Genomic DNA, 19,956 nt, shown 5'->3' on the forward strand with positions numbered 1-19,956 from the left:
TCTGGAGTCCTGAACCGCACAACATGCAGGTCAGCAACACCATGACCGCACCATTTATTTCATGCATTCCTTAACAGTTATTGGGTGGTTTTCAACATTTTTGGAAAAGTGGGTCTCCCATTTACATTTCCTATCTTCATCTACTTCTCTTCATAAATTTCCACGTTCTCCAGGAGTAATGGTCATGCAATATCCAGTGAGACAAAATGGTCACCATGAATAATTCTCACACGTCTCCATTAAAACCTGTGACTTACACTACCCGTATCAGCTGGTGATTGTACCACTCTAAAGGTGTTAGACTTTGTCAAGGCCTTGCTGAAATTTGAAATAGACATTTATATTTCAACTCTGACTTCGTGCACAGAAAGCTGTGTGCAATAATCTTTTGACTTATCTTGCAACCTCATTGATCTTTATTATCGAAACCATACCTATGTTATGTTATGGTAATTGTTTTATAAAGCGCTCAACTCACCCTGGGGCATCTTGGCGCTACCTAGAAAAATAGGATCCTGCGAGGGGAGCACAGAAGAAACTGAAGAGTGGATTTAAAACAAAAAGGCTTTCAGCTGTTCTCTAAAGATGCCGTAACTGGGGATTGCTTGCAGAGCCTGGGGTAGATGGTTCCAATATCTTGGGGCAAGATATGAAAGGGCTCTGCCGCCAGTCCGGGTGAGACAAATTCAAGGAACCTGAAGAAGAACCAGCGATCTAGATTGATTGACATTTCTTTCTCTGCACCAATCGCTACCTTCCATCAGAATCTTTACATTTGAGGTGCCCATCTCCTACCTATAGTCATGGTCAAAAGCAGAGATATAGAATTGAAAGACACTAAAGAAATTAAAAAGGGCCACATCTATGAATATAGAACTCATTGTTCAACGACTAACCACCCTGCATGATTACAAAAAGAAACAGCGATTTCATGCAATTAGGAATTCAGGGCCTAAGAAATTATTTCCCAAGCTTGGCTAACAGGATTACAGAAGCTGAATCACTGATAGTGTACCTGGAAGATGATAGAAAGATCCCACAAAAGATCTCACAAAAACTTCCAAACTCAATGTGCTGTAAACCGAAGTCCCTCTGTGTGGTAGTCAATCATCTAGAAAATCATAAAAGAATAGGGAACTTGTGAATTTTTGATCCACCAGCGGGCATTGAGGATGCCAACTCTTGTGTGGAATTTCTTGAAATGTGGATCCCTTGTACTTTGAACATCTACTGCTCCAAAAACTTTGCATTTGAGAGAGCCCATAGGATCCCCTGAGGCAAGCAAACACCGGACTCTTTTCAGAATAAAAAACATTAGAGGATGGTGATTTTCAAATCCTTAAGATATCACCATATGGTGGAGATTCTGAAATATATGAAAAAGCACCAAATATATCTCTTGGGATGGAACAAAAATTGTACCACTCTGGATTATGCGTAAGACACCATTATTGGCAGAAAGCTTTTTCCAGCCGTCAGACTCCAATACAGATCTCTCTCCATTCAGCTCTTCTGAGTAGCTCCTTCCTGGTTCAAAATCATCTTCAATGATAAAACCAGACTCCTCTTCGATCCTGCTAAGCTTCAGAAATTCCTTCAGGATCTCAAACACTCTGATATGGACCATTGAGTTATACTTGATGAATATTTAGTTCCAGGTTATATGGTTTTCATTGTATAAATTAGATTGCTTTCTTGCCAAATAGGAATAAGGCTGATTTTATTTCCTCTAACATTTGTAGATGTCATGGCCTTAATATTGATGTATTGTACATATCAAAACATCTTTCAATGCTTTATTGAATGTTATATCTATGTGTTCTGCTAATTATCATCCCAGTTTGTTTAGAACGAAAGATCAAAATTGCATATAAAAAGTTTGACACTATTTGAATATGTTGATTCAACATTGCTAATCTCTTCCTCCTCCCAGAGAGTTAGTACTTTGACTAAGTAAAGTTTTGTTTCTTGCCTTTAATGAATCCATTAGTATTTCTCCACTGTTTCTGTAAAAGCTATTGTCATCCGTTTCCACAGAACTCGTATAGTTATCATGTTTAGGAGACACCTCTTAGCACTCTCGTTTCCAGTGATTCCAGTATTATCAAGTGAGTTAATGAGCCGCAGCACCCTTTTGGGATGGGGTGGGTGGTTTCTTGTTTCTTTGTGTGTTACTTTTTCTATTTTTGCTGCCTTGTCTTTTCTTTCCTTACCTATTCCTCTCTTTCCTGAACTCTGGGTAGTTGTATTGACAAGCTATTTAAATGCCAGTGTCTATACAGGACATAGTTATATTTTCTGTAAAGCTTTGTTATATGGATACCATTCATATGATATCAGCATCCTTCACATATGAACATGCAGAATTAATGCGATATTACATACGACTCACTATACATGACTTTCTATGAAGATATTGTCACATGGAGGTATTGGGCCCATTTAAGAAATACCATTTTTTACATGCTCATCTTCTTAAGTTGCTTTCTCTCCCTAAACATGGTGATATTTGATATGCATTCATTTGCATGCACACACAGGATAACATTCCGCGAACTCAGTTTACTCACTATACCACTTTGTAGGCACCATGAGCATTCTGTACAAGGTTTATGTTCAGCACTCAAGATGTTATCTGTTTTTGCCCGCTAGGCGACAGAGGTCTTACACTAAAATAAACAGTACTGATTGAGGCTTCGGCAAGGTAACATGGAAGATTGTATTATAAATATGACAGCAAGCCATTGTTTATTTAGAGGACCATTTCGCTGGCACTGAGAGGTCGGTCCATGCTGCAATTTCAGCTAAGTCGATTTCTGTCACCTCATGTGAGGGATGCTGTCCAGCTCTAAACCAAGACGGCAAGTGTTGCTGACACTTAACCCCAGGTAATGGGGAGTTGGACCCCTGACAGGGATTTGGCAGATCTACTCACCTTAGACAAGATAGGGTAGAATGTGCTAGGTGGGAGTACTCTATATTACAGTACTTGTATGCAAGCATATAGTTTTCTGTAATCAGTAAAATGGTTGAATTGTGTATCTTCTTGACCATTCTTGCAATGTTAATCTCATTATTCTGTTTCCTTCTATTTATTATTGCAGCACACATATTTTACTCAAGAATCACAATGCTTCAATAAATATTGAAATGCTTCAATGTTTATTTCTTGTGTATCTCTTTTGGTATGCATAAGTAACTGATCGAAAGTCTAGATCTGTTACCAAGATTTCCTTGGGGAGCCAGGGTTGTCATGTTCTGACGTTGCACATACATTTGTTACCCTGTAAGGCTAGGGGTACAGAGGGTGCACTGTGAGCTAGCAGGACTATAGGGCAACATATCCTGAGGGGTGCTCAAGATCAGTTTTGTACCGGTCCAACGTTTATGTTGACCATCAAACGCAGTTTTTCTTGAGAAAGAATAAGCTGTACAACATGGCGTCACCATTGCTCTAGTTTGGATTCTTATTTGATGGATCGCCTCAGTAGTTTTTCTTTTATGTACCCAAATTACCCCTATTCACCTACTAACAGGTGACGTTCTTGTGTTAGGGAAAAATCCACCTCATCTGAGTAGGTAAACCCTATGTATTGGGTGTAAGTTGCTCAAGCTTAAATCTTGGAAAGGATCTCCCCATAGAGGTACCATCTCTGATTCCACACATCCGAATGTCTAAAAATGAAGACCCAGCAATTAACAAACCAGCTAACTGCAGATGCTGTTCCAACATGGTCTGCCCCAGATGGGTGGAAATATTACCTTTGTGGTTGAGGCCCACAAAGAATTAGGGAGAGAGGTAATAAATTCATGGGATACATTCCCAGTAGCAAATACAACTTCAAGACTGTTTCACACATACACTGCAGATACTGTTCTTAATAACTACACAGCTTATAAAGCTTTAGAGATAATACCATTAACTTGCTAAGAACACCAGAAAGCGACTTACCACATACATACAACAATATTAGACATGGTTGCCTTAGCAATGAGGACACAAAATGGCGTGTCTTAGTCGGATACAAACCATATGCAGAAATAGATAATCTGATAGTTTCAGAACTATGTACATTATACAGAGATCGGGTTAAAACATATGGATGTTTAACACAGTTTCTCACGCGAACAATGACAATAAATCCTGCGAGAGCTGCACAGCCACAAGTGGCTACACGTGGAATTAGTCCACAAACTATCAATACAGTCAAGGGTAAGATTCCCATCAAATGGGAGGAAATACTGTTCTGGATTACACAGAAAACAAAGCAGCTTTGAGCAGTGTTTCCCCATACAGGACCTCAAGAAAAACACAGAATTATTTAAATTTGCTTGTCAATGGACATGGCTCCCCCCTGTGGAACACTGCACCACTTGGGGTACAGTATTTGCTGCTGTATATACCAAAACATATGGTACACCTTCATTAGCTGTTTTACCAGAGGTGCTTAAACAGATCCAAAATTAGTATGACTAGCCTCTGCCCAGGATTTAGGGATGAAACAGATAGGCAATTTGCCACAGTATCCGCCATAATATTGAATAATATTAATGGGGAAGCAGCATCATTGGCGTTACACCAACGACTCACTAACTTGACTCTTAAGGGAACAGGAGCACGAGTTACCTAAAATTGAGGAAACCAGTGCAACAATGATTCGAGATAATTTGGGAGCTAGACCTATTAAACCACAAATTAAGAGTAATTCAGAAAAGGATAAATCAAAGTAAGCACCCGAATCTTCTAAAAAGAAATTGGATAGTGAGAAACATTAAAGAAAAGATTTAGGGCCTGATTACGATTACAACAGGGTTACTCTGTTACAAACCTGACAGATATCATGTCCGCCGTATTACAATTCAAATATATCCTATGGCATTTGTAATATGGTGGACGGAGTTTACCTTCTGCCAAGATCGTAATCAGGCACTAAGTCATGGGTTGCATCTCCTCTACAGTAGGCCACCAAGAAGCACTATAACCTGTGTAACCATAACAATATTAAGATGCCAGACTGGTATCGGGATCAGGTTTCAGGAATCATCCGAATAACCCTTGGAGAGAGAAGGACAGTCAGACCACAGAATAAACTGAAGAAGTACTCAGAATGCTTTTCTGTCAACATAATAAAAAAGAAGATAAATCTAAACTGTCCACTCCTCAATTCAAAAAGCAGAACTCTAGCCTAAAAAGTCAAGCATGCCGCAGATAGGACACTGCGTCTGAGATGGGAGTGGGCTCCGACCATACTGAATAGTGCTGCAGAAGTCACAATAGTTCGCCCGAACCCGATGGATTGTCTGGTGGAAGTAGCATTGAGTGACTATGTCCCGGTGGAAACACCAGACATGAGTGAGTGTCCTGCATCAATTATAAGAGATGCAAATCCAATTGGAGGGGGACATACCAAGATACATTAATGTTCTCTTTTAGGAAAATGTGTCATTCAGCTACAATATTCTCCTGTCCAAAAAGGATTGGCCACCAGCATTTATGATGGATTGCCTAGAGAGAAAACTGTAATTTTACCTGTTTTTTCCGACCTCTTCCCAGCGACAGTGCAGCATTCATACGCCAAGCAGTAAGCTTTAGCGCTGGCTCCTGCGTTATACTGCAACCGTATGGGGCGGGCTGACACTTCCTCTTATCACGTTATACTAGTAAGGTCGACTCTACAACATCAGAGACAATATCCCATTAAACAGGAGGCAAAAAAACTATTTAGAAAGCTACTCACACAACTTGAATACCAAGATGTAATTGAAAGTTGCTCCTCTCCTATGAATAATCCTTTGTTTCCAGTAATGAAACCTGATCATTGATATTGTCTAGTATTACATTACAGACACCTGAACACAGCCACTTGTACATTCACTGTACAAAACGTGCATAGTGCAACACTAATAAACAACATTGTGTCAAAGGTATACAAAACAACCCTAGACATCCCAGATGGATTTGTTTTGCCAAAACATAGTGCCTGAAAGTATGTATTTGACCACATTTAGCGCTTTCCGTTCTCAAAAGCAGTTCTGTTGTTTGCTCAAGTGCATAAGAACAGCCCAGGGTTGTTTTAGCACTAGTTACAGAACTCTTGCTAGACTATAATGACAAGTCATTGTCCCTATATTGAGATTTGTTCACATGGGCTACAAATTTAATTGAAAGAAATCTAAAATAGCCCACCTCAATGTCCTATTTTTAGGATGAGAGCAGTGAAGTGAAGGCAAAAGCATAGCAACACATTTCCTTGAGAAGTGTATGCTTCTAAAACCCCCAAACACATCAAAGAAACGCCAATTGAGTTTGGGTTTCCTGCGCTTTGGCAGAATTTACATTCCAGATTATGCAGAGTGGGTAAAACCTTTCTACGACTTGATACATCTGGACCTTTCAAGCACACATTGGACAACCAGACACTCAAAACTCTTACGTTCAGTACAAGCTGACATGCTAGCGTCAACACATTTCCACACATGTTTAAACACAACAAACATGGTACACCGTATCATTGCAGGAGCATCAGGATATAGTTATGTTACATTCAATGAAGGGGACACTGTACCAATTGCATATAAATTGCATTTATACACCAATATGGAGATAGGTTTTGCTCTGATAGAAAAGAGTCTGACGGCGGTACAGGCTGCTGTAGTGGGTGATAGATCTTCGACTTAGGGGAAACACATTAGCTTTCCTAATGCTAAGGCTTTACATCCATGATGGATACAGTGGGCTCACTCTCTCACTGCAACAGATATAGAATACAGATTTGACTACACTTCAAATACACGCATACCTGCAATACGAAAATTAATATCCTCTGCCAAATGAAGTCATGCCTCTTGATCCAATGGATTACTCATCCATACTGACAGTTCTGCGCAGCCTGCCATAGGGACAAAACACCAATACTCTGCAGTTTGCGCCTCTGTAAAGGGTTGAATAGAGGATGACTTCTGCCCTCACAAAACCTACACCCAGTGCCTAGGTGATCGAACAGCACAGCTGGCAGAACTCAGGGCTCTTATTCTGGCACTGGAGAATGCGGATCCCAGATTCCACACACTGATTATATGTGATTGGTATTATTGTGTCCAGTCTTACAACTAGTAGTTATAATACTGGAGTCAGAATGGAATCAGAGATTCCAAAGGGTACACCATACAGCACAGAACAATTTGGGGACAGGTGGCAAAACTCAACAAGTGTTTGCCACAGACGCATGTAATACACACACTAAGTCGTCAACGTGTAGGAATACACATTGTAGGGAATGCCATAGCTGGCAAAACCTCAAAGGGGACAGTACAAACTGCTGCAGTCTTTGCAATTACTTGTTCAGGTACGAAGGTACATGGAGACGTAATGGTGGCTGACAATGCTGTGTGCAATGGCACCCACCTGCCGAAAGCCTTTCCCGCAAAATACTTCTACCAGTAAAGTGAGCAAACCATTCCATTTGCTCAGGTTCCCAGAGTGGGGGATCAAGTTATAACAAATTCAGATCACAGTTTAAGATTGATCCTAGCAGCACATGAGGGCCTAGCATCTGCACATGCAGGGGTGGCTGCTACAATTCACTACTGCAGGAACTCTGTTGGAGGCAATGTATCGTCCTCAAATGCGACATCTACTAGTAGATGAAGGGTTCCACTGTGTCGCTTCCACCACAGACACCTCTGGTGATCTCAAACAAGCCTCTCACTTGTGCTTATGTGGACCACTGCTGCCCCTTACAATCAGATAAGGCTTACAAATACATCTTGGTTGCAGTGGATTCCTGCTCTCGATTCCTACCAGTTTGGCCACAGAGATTGGCTGATGCCCGTTATAAAAGATTTGCAAGTCTTAATCAGGGCGCATGCAGTAGCCACATTACATTCGGGCCAGGGTCCGGGGTTCGCCTCAAAAGCCTACAGAGGCACCATGGGAGAATTGGGTGTGGCCGTGTGGTACTCCTTCCCTATCATCCCAAGGGAAAATTGGTAGTGGAGAGGAAGAACTGGGGATTAAAGCAGTCTTTAACAGCGACAGTGTTAGGTTCAGCTCGCAGTTATGTTCAACACCTATATGGGGTCCAGAAAGCCCTAAACAATCTGCCTAGAAATTCCCTTGGTGGTCTGTTTACCTATGAGGTGCTGTTTGGTGTTAAGATGCGGGTAACCGACCTTGTCACTCCCAGTACAGTGGCGGCTGAAAAACCATTTCACATCAATAAATGTTTGTGTGTTTTACATGATCTTAGAAACTTTCTAGAAGCTCAGAGCAACGTCCAACAGAAATTTTATGCCACTATAGAAGTGAAGGAAGCACCAGCAACTCCTGTTTGGATTCCCATGATTGGTGAACTAGTCCAGGAGAAGCTTGTGGACAAGAAAGAATTCAGACTATCTTACATAGTGCCTATATTTGTTTTGGCCATTGAAGGTACATGAAGTGTAGTTCTAATGCTGTTTGCTGGCTGCAAAAACAAGAGATTTGTGTCAATAGATCTAGTCAAACCATACTATGTGGCCGGTTCTACAGAGTAGACCAAGAGGTAGGTAGTTACCTGCCTCATCTCACTACCCTACAGGAAGTCGTGATGGAAGCTTTGATTAATGATGTAGCCTCGTTTCCACTCCAGGGAACAGCTAACACTGAAGTATTGCTTCTTTCTGTTACATGGACAGACTCCTTGCAAATATCATGCACAGAAACACAGATTTCAATTTTGCAAACAGACAAATAAGGTGTGTACTGCAATGTACAACCACACGAGTCTCCTCCCAGTTCACCAAAGAATTCAGAGCTGCCAAAAACAGATCAAACGATTCAGAAAAGGGGGTGGTGATGAACAGAGTATCTGAATTAAGCAGACCACTCTTACCCAGTCCAAAGATCAGGGCATCAGGATTCAAGCAAGCCGGGCCGAAGACGGCTGTAATGCCAGAAACCGGTCCCCGGAAGCTTGTTTCCTTCCCAGTAAAAGAATTGGCTTGGTAGTTTGGTCTGCCCTGTTCCCATGATGCACTGGGCCAGGGACAGACTAATTTGCATGTAGCCGGGTTCTGAGCTGGGATGGTGCAGTGAGCTAAAAAACGGTGATGGATCAAGCCCTGATCTGTTGACTGGGTATGAGTGTTCTGTTTAACTCAGATACTCTGTCCATCACCTCCCCCTTTTCAGAATCGTTTTGTCCACCATAAGGGTGGAAGGGTATACTCAGATGTGAGTCCCTTGCTCATTGCACCATCAGGATTCAAGCAAGCCGGGCCGAAGACGGCTGTAATGCCAGAAACCGGTCCCCGGAAGCTTGTTTCCTTCCCAGTAAAAGAATTGGCTTGGTAGTTTGGTCTGCCCTGTTCCCATGATGCACTGGGCCAGGGACAGACTAATTTGCATGTAGCCAGGTTCTGAGCTGGGATGGTGCAGTGAGCTAAAAAACGGTGATGGATCAAGCCCGGATCTGTTGGCTGGGTATGAGTGTTCTGTTTAACTCAGATACTCTGTCCATCACCACCCCCTTTTCTGAATCGTTTTGTCCACCATAAGCGTGGAAGGGTATACTCAGATGTGAGTCCCTTGCTCATTGCACCATCAGGATTCAAGCAAGCCGGGCCGAAGACGGCTGTAATGCCAGAAACCGGTCCCCGGAAGCTTGTTTCCTTCCCAGTAAAAGAATTGGCTTGGTAGTTTGGTCCGCCCTGTTCCCATGATGCACTGGGCCAGGGACAGACTAATTTGCATGTAGCCAGGTTCTGAGCTGGGATGGTGCAGTGAGCTAAAAAAACGGTGATGGATCAAGCCCTGATCTGTTGACTGGGTATGAGTGTTCTGTTTAACTCAGATACTCTGTCCATCACCACCCCCTTTTCAAAAACAGATCAAACAGCACCTGGCTATTTCCCTGACTATGACAACTTCTCTTCGGATTCATCTGGCCCACCACCACTATTGCCCAAGGTAGATTGCGTGAATTCTATGCTTGTCTAAAATAGACATAATTTACCCCACCATGGATATACATTTAGATTACAATTTAGTTACTTTTACACTGTATTGGGTTTGTGACAGTTTTTTTCTTGATTTTCAATGCACATTGCTGACTATGATGCGGTCTGGCATAATAGACCAGGAGACTTCAGGGGAGGGGGAGTTGCGGTTCTGTTCAAAAAGAGCCTCACAGTTACTAAAATACTGGCGGATAACTGTGACAGCGCTGACATCCTGGCGATAAAAATCTTTTTGGAATCATTCTGTTTTATACTGAAAGTAGCATATCGTCCCCCCAGACCCACCCCTGACTTTAATGAGAGTTTTCTGGAACTCTTGTCCGATCTATGCTCCAGATATAAACACCTCGTAGTAGTGGGGGATTTTAACTATCACTGGGACAGGTCGCATAAAGAACCCGCGGAATCTTAATTTGAGTCAAATATGAGCTCTATGGAAATGGTGCAATTAGTAAACAAACCTACCAATATTAAAGGGCACACGGTAGATCTAATTTGGTCCTCCAAACCTCTGGCACAGATAACTGATATCAGTCCTTGTGCCTGGTCGGACCATTCGCTGATGAGATGCTGGGTCCCCATGGATAGCCCACTCTTGCAGCCACCACCTCTGTGGAGGAAAGTTAGGCTATGGAAGAACGTCGAGGCAGATTCCTTAATCGCTTTACTCCACTCTATTCCTGTCCTTGTGCTAAGTGAGGATAACCTGGATCACAAATGCGCAGCCCTGTTCTCCCGATTATGTCAGGCCTTTGATTCCTTGGCGCCATGAACGGAAAGAAAGGGTTAGAGATAAAGGGAAAGGAGCCCCTTGGTACGATGAGTCCTTAAGGGAAAAGAAGCAAATCCTTTGCCAAGCCGAGAGGAGGTGGAGACTTAGGTACGATCCTTTAGATCTAATAACCTATAAAACTCTCCTTGGCACATATAAATCAGCTATCCTAGGTAAGAAGGCAGCATTCTATGAAGCTAGGATTAGCTCGGCGGGAAACAAACAAAAGGAGATCTTCGCAATGCTAAAGGAACTGAGCCAAAAAGGGGACAAAAACACCATGGGAGACTTGCTGACCTGTGAGAACTTCCAGGAGTTTTTCCTTCAAAAGGTTCGGGATATTGTCTCAGAAATCACCACAAATCCCGTAGACCTCAGTCTCCTGGACCAGCACGCCCCCTCATGCCCGAGTAGCCAGCTGGCTAGCGTCCCAAAACTTGACCAGGCCACCTTAACCATAGTGGCCAAACAGATTAAGTCAGGCTCGCGAATGGACCCCTGCCCGCCGAGCCTCTTTCAAATTGCCCTGCCGGGAGTGGAAAAGCAGGCCCTGGAACTACTTAACGAGGCTTTAGATCTAGGCTATTTACCAGCAATGTTGAAGGAAGCAAGGGTAACTCCCCTTTTAAAAAAGCCAGGGGCAGATGCGTCAGCCTTAAAAAACTATAGGCCCATCTCACAGCTCCCTTTTCTTGCTAAAATACTGGAACAACATGTCCTGAAATCCCTTGCAAAATATCTAGATGACCATCATCTGCTCCACTCCAGACAAGCGGGTTTCAGGACACATCATAGCACTGAGCTGGTGATGGTGTCGGTGCTGGACGAGCTTAGAGTCCCAGCCGATAATAAACATCCGAGTGCTCTGATTCTTTAAGACCTGTCAGCAGCATTCAACACGGTCAGCTACGACATTCTGCTGTGCCGTCTGTTGAATCTGGGCATAAAGGGGCAAGCACTTCAGTGGCTAAGATCCTTCCTGACCAACCGCACCCAAAGAGTTCAAATGGGTGACCAGATGTCGACCTTGGGCTCCCTGACCTGCGGTGTCCCCCAGGGCTCTGCCTTATCTCCACTCCTATTTAACATCTACCTGCAGCCCTTGGTGGAGGCACTCACAGGCAGGGATTGCCAGGTCTTTAACTAAGCTGATGACACCCAACTCTTGGTCCGTCTTGAGCATACTAGCCAGGCACAAGAATCAGTGAGAAATCTTCTCAGGTTCACTGTTAACTGGATGGCAGCCAATTCGCTAAAAATGAACCCGAATAAAACCGAGGTGCTTATTGTTCCAGACCAAAATAGCCCTTGGTGTGAACTGTTCTGGCCCTCAGAATTAGATGTGGCACCGACCCCAGTTCCAGTAGTAAAGAGCTTGGGCTTGAAGATCGATTCTGATCTGTCAATGTCTAGCCAGATATCGGCAGTGGTGCGTATCTGTATGGGCCTACTTAGGCAATTACGGAAACTTGTTCCACTCCTCTCCACTAAGGTCCTACAATCAATTGTATCAACTACGGTCATCTCCTGGCTAGAATATGGGATTGCGCTTTACTTAGGCATCCCACAGAAGCTATTGAGGAGGCTGCAGGTGGTACAAAATGAAGCAGCCAGGTTAATTTTTAGCCTCCCTAGGCGTACAAGAGCCACCCCCCTACTGCATAAATTGCACTGGCTGTCTATTGAACAGCGGGTGCACTTTAAGAGCTTGTGTATAGCCCATAAGGCCCTACATGGAGATGCGCCAAAATATATAAAAGACAGAGTACAAAAGTACGTGCCAGGACGGGCTCTGCGTTCCTCAGAGGCCTGTATACTATCCTCCTCTAGATACAACCTTAAGACCAAAGGTGGTAGAGCGTTCTCGGTCCTCTTGCCACGGATCTGGAACGACCTACCAGAGTCCTTGCGCAAGGAATCAGCCCTGCTCCCCTTTAGAAAGTTGTTAAAAACCCACCTGTTTAGAGAAACACTGACATCTGTTTAATCCTCCGTCCAGCAGTCATGCAGTGCCCTGCTCCTTCTTTAAGCTCTTAGAGACCACTGGTAATTTGCGCTATAGAAATATAAAATAACATAACTATATTCCAGAAAGCTCTGCTGTTGGACTGGTGAACTTGGTTTTGAAACCCCATTTTTCATCTCAGAGTGCAAAGAGACCTTTCCCTGGTTAACATTTCTGCTGTTCTGGTTCCTGATGTAATTGTTTGGGATAAGTTATTATATGGAGTATCACCAATGGACCCGGCAGTGGTTCCAATGGAGACGGGGGAAAGGATGAAGGCACAAGGAAGATATTCCTTGTTTTAAATGACCCCTCACTCACCAACCTAATTGGTGACATGCTTCATCATTGGGGTTCCACCCGGAAAGCCGAATGCTGTCTGGGTGTGCTGCGACACCTGAATTACAGTGGAGCGGGTAGTTTTTGAGTGTAGTGCAAAAAGTGATGTTAAAAATTGGCGCAGTATACCTTCAATAAAACTTTAATGTGAAAGTACTGGACAATATTAAAGACAAAGATAAGATATTGGAGTAGGTTAAATTGACCGACTATATCTATGTGCAAAGTGCTTGGGTCTACATGTTTCAACCTGTTCAAGGGATTTCCAGGTTTTCGTCAGGACCAAAAGGATGTTAGAAGAAAAGGAGCCTGGTCGGTATGCACGCGCTAAGGTGCACCCAACCCTAGGAACTCCGGCACTGGCTGTAAAATCAAAGTCAGGAGAGTAGACTTCCAGGGTCTGTAGTCAATCGGAAAAAACTTGTGAAACGAGTTGACTGTGCCTCATAGGATAAACGGGGACAGGCTGCCCATCCGAGTATGTTGCGACCAGAAGCCAAAATAGCCGGTAAACCTCACCGCTGCCCCACGGATCCCCGAGGATTTACACATAGATATAGTCGGTCAATTTAACCTACTCCAATATCTTATCTTTGTTTTTAATATTGTCCAGTACTTTCAGGTTAAAGTTTTATTGAAGGTAAACTGCGCCAAATTTTAACATCACTCTTTGCACCACACTCAAAAACTACCTGCTCCACTGTAATTCAGGTGTCGCAGCACACCCGGGCGGCATTCGGCTTTCCGGGTGGGACCCCAATGATGAAGCATGTCACCAACTAGGTTGGTGAGTGAGGGGTCTTTTAAAACAAGGAACATCTTCCTTGTGCCTTCATCCTTTCCCCCGTCTCCATTGGAACCACTACCGGGTCCATTGGTGATACTCCTCCCTCTTTTGTTTACATATCCTAAGGTCTAGGGGACCAGGAGTACCTCCCTCCAATTTGTGGAGAAACCCTTTCTCTCCCATTGTTTTTTGACATAAGTTATTATATGACATATTTGGTCTCACTTAGCTGATTAAAATTTTATATGAATTTAATATTTCTCTGCATGATTTCATCAACCCTAGCGCTATCTCTGATGATCAGGGTATTGATACAGTGCAAGATTTCTAGATCTGCAGCATTCAACTGTTTTAATGGAAATTAGATGTATGAGGGCCTACTGATTATGATGAAATGTTCTGTTTGCGTCAGTATGGGCACTATTTCCTGCATAAAGCAAGTACTCCCCATGCAGTATTAATTACACACAATGGGAACACTGCCGTACACCACCAAAGGGTAGTTCAAAAGCATTTGCACAGAAGTTTGCATATTTTTTGGATCATAATACAGCTGACCCAGACTCTTATTAACACCCTCATGGCTCAGAAAACCATGCTCACTAGCACCAAGCTGATATATTTTGCATCCTCCATTTCCCAGTTGTCTGTACAAGGGTTCGACGTTTGGAAAGACAATGGTCATTTAAAATCAATTTGTGGAAGTAAAAATTGACAGGCTCAGGGAACCGAGGCTTTATTTTGGGCATACCTTATACCACAGCAAATGATGTTCCTGAACAAAACTGTGCAGCAAATATCCTGTCTTGGCTTGGCTAAGATAACAAATTTAAATACACCAAACTTACCCACATTTGCATGGTTTGCGAACTGGCAACAATTTGCAAATTACGTGCATGAAACATTAGACATCAGGCTTCATAATGGCTCATACAATTCTTCAAACACCAATAAAGAGGGATGGTTAGTGTGGCCCCTAGCTACTAACAGATGTCAGACTAGTTTTCTGGGTGAGACCGATGGGTTTAAGATCAGTAGGCCAGACACAAGATAAGCGCAGACACAACATTCAGGGGTGGTAATAACTTACAGTATTGGTAAGTTATGCTACGACTGGCTAAAAACCTCAATGTTGTCTCAAGTGAAACAACACTTGTCCCTCAATGTTGTCTCATGGGAAACAACACTTGTCCCTTGGTGACATGGGATTACAGGACTTTTTATTAGGTCCTCGAAGACCACGTCAAAAGCACTTTCTGTATGCAATATACTACAAAGTATGGAAAATTTCACATCAGTAAGCTGCTGAGAGATTGCATGAAATTGACAGGGCACATTTTGAAAGGGCTCTGGAAGTGGTGGATAATGGTATGACTACTCTATCCACCAGAATTTACTTTCTGGATAAATATCATAGAATGATGTGTCTTCTCAATAACATGAGCAGTCGGAGCTTAGAGCTACAATGTTACTGAGGTGGACTCTACAGACACTTCGGGCTGGTCATTTTCCATGGAAACACCTAAATGGCATGAGCTTGTTTTTGCCATATACAGTCATGTCAAAGAAGGACACAACTTATCCCATGTTACACATAGAGAAGCTAGAGAAACTGCCATTAACTAATGCTAAAACACCTTAATTTTTCTGCCAATTTTTACATTTCACTTCCAATACTTCTTACAACACCATCAAGTGGGCAGATATGAAGAGCTAGGAGAAGGGCATGTACATGAGTCATGGATCTTACCTTTCAAAGACCGATGTCGTAATAGAGAGACTGAGATTTTTCTTAGTGGGACTGACTTCGAGAGTCCCTTGGAAGCTTCCTTATTTTGCAAGGAAGTTTTGATTCATGGCACATGTAATGCATCTAAGGCAAACTTGCCATGCTACTTGAAAGGATCCGTGGTTGCTGTGATTCTGAATGATCAAGGCTGCTGTGGGATGAGACCGGGTATTGGTAACAGTCTCTGCAGTTGTGAATTGCTGTACACAAGTGCTGTTTCCACCTGCCCAAACAGTTAGGAATACAACGCTCTGGCCTTTGATAAAGCTTACAAATGTGCGATTTTGAGGCTTTAAGATGTGGCCTCATCATTTGCAAGGGGGATGTATGATCTTCATGTTGAAAGGTCCTCTTCTGAGATATAGTCGCTACTCCACACTAACTCCCCACACCATTTTGGGGATCTTGTGCACCGCATTTTTAACATGTCTGATATAGGTGGAGTGACACACTATTTGAAGACAATTGGCTCTGGGTTGGTTAGCACCTTCCAAACAGTCTTTGGAGTTATTTAATCTTTCATACACTCTGTGCTTGAAATCATTTTTAGAGGCGTACCACGTGTTAAGTTCCTAGATGTTGGCACTGTGTTTTTATTTGCATTGTGCAATGGACGTCGCACTACGAGGTCTAATGGGGATAGCACTACCACATATGCTCCTGTGATATGAACGCATGATAAAGTGCTTTGGCTGAGCCTTCAGGAACTGAAGGACCATCAACCACTGAATAACCATTGGTTCTTGTCCTTTTGGCATGTATGGCTAAACTGCCTGCAGCCCATTGTCTGCTGTCTGCTGCGCACTTTCGAGTGTGCTCTGGGCACATGCTTGGGATCTCAATTGGTTAAATCTCAGCACATTGCCCAACTGGTGGGTCCGTTAATGGCTCACTTGCACTGCTGTCCCTCACTCTTACCATTGCTTCTGAATGCATGTTATGAGCTTCCTGGGATGCTTTGGCTCCTGGTGATCTGGATCATGGCTCATCTGCAGAATCAGCACAGGCTGTTCCACCCTTGGTAGACACTGAGGGAGATTGGCTGGAACATCTTTACTCTATAGACCTGATGTGTTGGGTACCTTTGGGAACATCGTCTGCAGTTGCTGGGAACAGCAATGTTTCATTTTCTACCCGGAACACATAAACAAACTTGGACGTTTTTACTTGTCGGAAATTGTTTTGTTCAGACTTTTTTTTTTACATCCTAAATTGTTTAACAATTATTTTTACACATCCTTTCAATGCATTTTTACAAAATTTGCTTTTATACTTTGTAAATATGGTTTTCTGAATGTTTTATCCACAAACTAGCATAGAGCTGTTTCATTAATTAAAGTTTTTTTTTGCCTTTATCTACGTTTAGCATTGTATTAAGATAGCTTTATTTTAGTTGTCTTATGTCCAAGGAGTGGGTGTCACGTGGAGGTGTTAGGTCTGGTTAAGAAACGCCATTTTTTACATGCTCCTGTTCTTAATTTGCCTCTCCCTAAACACTGTGATACTGCCACATATACATTTGCGTGTACATACAGGATAACATTCCTCGAACTCAGTTTGATTACAATACCACTTCGTAGGCACTTCATCAGGACACCATGAACAATCTGTACAAGGGCTAAGTTCAGCAGGCAAGATGTTATTTGTTTTTGACTGCTCGGTGACAGAGCTATCACCATAGAATTAACAGTAAGGACCTGACTGGGCCTTCGGTATGGTAACATGGAGGATGTTATATATATGCAAACACAAGGAGATGATGGGTGGAGCGCTGAAACTTTTCAGACACTCACCCCCAGTCATAGATCTGGGTTGAATCCATCGTCGTTTTTTAGCTCACTTCGTGAGAACAGTCCAACTGCCAAGCCACGTCTTCCCTGGACCAGAAACAAGCATCCTGGGACCGCTTTCGGGTTAATAGCCCTCATCAACCAGGCTAGCTTGGGCATATCCTGCCAACTTAGGGCGAACAAAGCAAACACAAGGAGATGATGGACAGAGCGCTGCAACTTTTCAGACACTCACCCCCAATTACAGATTTGGGTTGAATCATCATCGTTCTTTAGCACACTTTGCCACCCCATTTCAGACACAGCTATATGCAAATCAGTCTTGACCCTGTGCCTCATGGGATAGTCCAGACCGAACTGCAAAGCCACGTCATCTCCTTGTGTTTGCTTTGTTTCCCCAAAGCGGGCAAGGTATGCCCAGACGTGGGTCCCTTGCTCACTTTGTTATATATATGACATCCTCCTTCAAAGGAGCATTTCACTGGCCCTGGAGGTCGGTCCATAATTCCAGGTCAGCTGATTCCGGTCACCTCATCCGAGGGATGCTGTACAACTGTACACCAATACAGGCAGTTTTCTGACACTTACCCTCAGGTAATGAGGAGTTAGACTACCCAACACTGATTTGGCAGATCCACTCACCTTGCACATGATAGAGTAGAATGCAGTAGGTGGGAATACACTTTATAAAGTACTTATATGCAAGCATATGGTTTTCTGTAATCAGCAAAATGGTTGAATTTTCATCTTCTCTACCATTCTTGTAATGTTAATCACATTATTCTACTTCATTCTATTGATCATTGCAGCACAAGTATTTTACTCAAGAATCGCAATGCTTCAATAAATATTGAACTGCTTCACTGTGTATTTTTTGTGTATTTTTTTGGGTATGCCTAAGTAACTGAGCAAAAGTGTTCTGGATCTGTTACCACAAATTCCTGAGGGTGCACATCCATTTGTCCTGTATGATTACGGGTATGGATGGTGCACTGTGAACTAGCATGACTATAGGCCAACATATCCTGAGGGTTGCTCAGAATCAGTCTTGCAGTGGTCCCACGTTTATGTCGTCCAACAAACACAGTTTTACTTGAGAAAGTATAAACCATACAGAAATATGGGTACTATCAACTTACATTCTTTCAAAATACTCTATCTCAACACAAAGTGCCTTAACCAACCAGTCATAAGAAGGAAGATACTTGATATTGCCATAAAATTAAGCATGCCATTATACTCTTATAAGAAGCGAAGCTGGCCCATATACTGAATCTCTAAAGCTTAAATACTGCTGGGTCCATTATTGCTTCGCCTCATCGGCACACCATAAGAAAAACGGGGTTATAACTTTCATTAAAAACATTTCTAATATCTCATCCACATTCCACAAAGGAATAATGAGGGCAGATGGCTCATTATTTCAGCTAAGAAAGAGGACATAAGAACAAATACAGAACTCTCACAATGTAATGGCATAAATTTAGGTGGTGATTTCAACTTCTTTCTTGATGGAACATTGGATTCATTATCCTAGGTAAAATTTAAAATCAAAAGATCACCTACACAATTCCTAAATATCTGTAATCAACACAAACTCACTGATGGTTGGCGGATCCAAAATCACAATGGTAGTGAATATATATCTTCTATTCCCATCCCCATGACTCCTTTCTAGGATTGACTATTTTTTAGTTGATGATCGACTTCTCTGACTCTGTCTCCCCACAAATGGAACCTATTTGTGGTTTCAGACCATGCGTGCATCTCCTTTGAACTACACATTGGTATACCCATGCCAATGTCTAAACAATGGAGAAAGAATGACTTGCTCATGGAAGATGAAGTCATGAAATCCTCCTTCAGACTGACATTACATATTTCAATAATTACAATAACATAAACAAGACTCCTTCTGAATCATTCTGGGACTCACTTAAAGCTAAAATATGATGAAGGTTGATTAATCTCAAATTGGATAAAAACAAGTAAGATGATTTACGTTTAAAGATGTTCGAGGCAAAAATTAAAACACTAGAATTTAATTTAAACCAGTATAAGGGTTCCATGGCTCTTCCTGTACTAAAAGCTCTTAAATATGAATATAATAAAATTCTGAGTAATAAAGCTCATAAGTGGGCTGCGATGAATAAAGCAGAAAAAAATAAAAAAGAAGAAGAAAGCTGGCTGGTTCTTTCCCAATTACTTACATTTCAGATGAAACAAGCATATAATCCACCTATTAAAAACCCAAAAAGCGTAATTGTCAACTTATTGTCCGACATTTTATATTCCTTTCGAGAATTCTGTGAGAACATATATACTCCCAAACACACCCCTGATACTAATCTATGTGCAGAATTCCTAAACAATTATTATTAGCTATTTTGGATCCAGACTGTAGGGACAGTCTTAATCTATAGAACAAGAAGAAATCCTTAGAGCCATTGTTAGTTTAAAATTAGGTAAAGCCCC

This window comes from Lissotriton vulgaris, chromosome 8 (assembly GCF_964263255.1).
Source record: "Lissotriton vulgaris chromosome 8, aLisVul1.2, whole genome shotgun sequence".
Lineage (NCBI taxonomy): Eukaryota > Metazoa > Chordata > Amphibia > Caudata > Salamandridae > Lissotriton > Lissotriton vulgaris.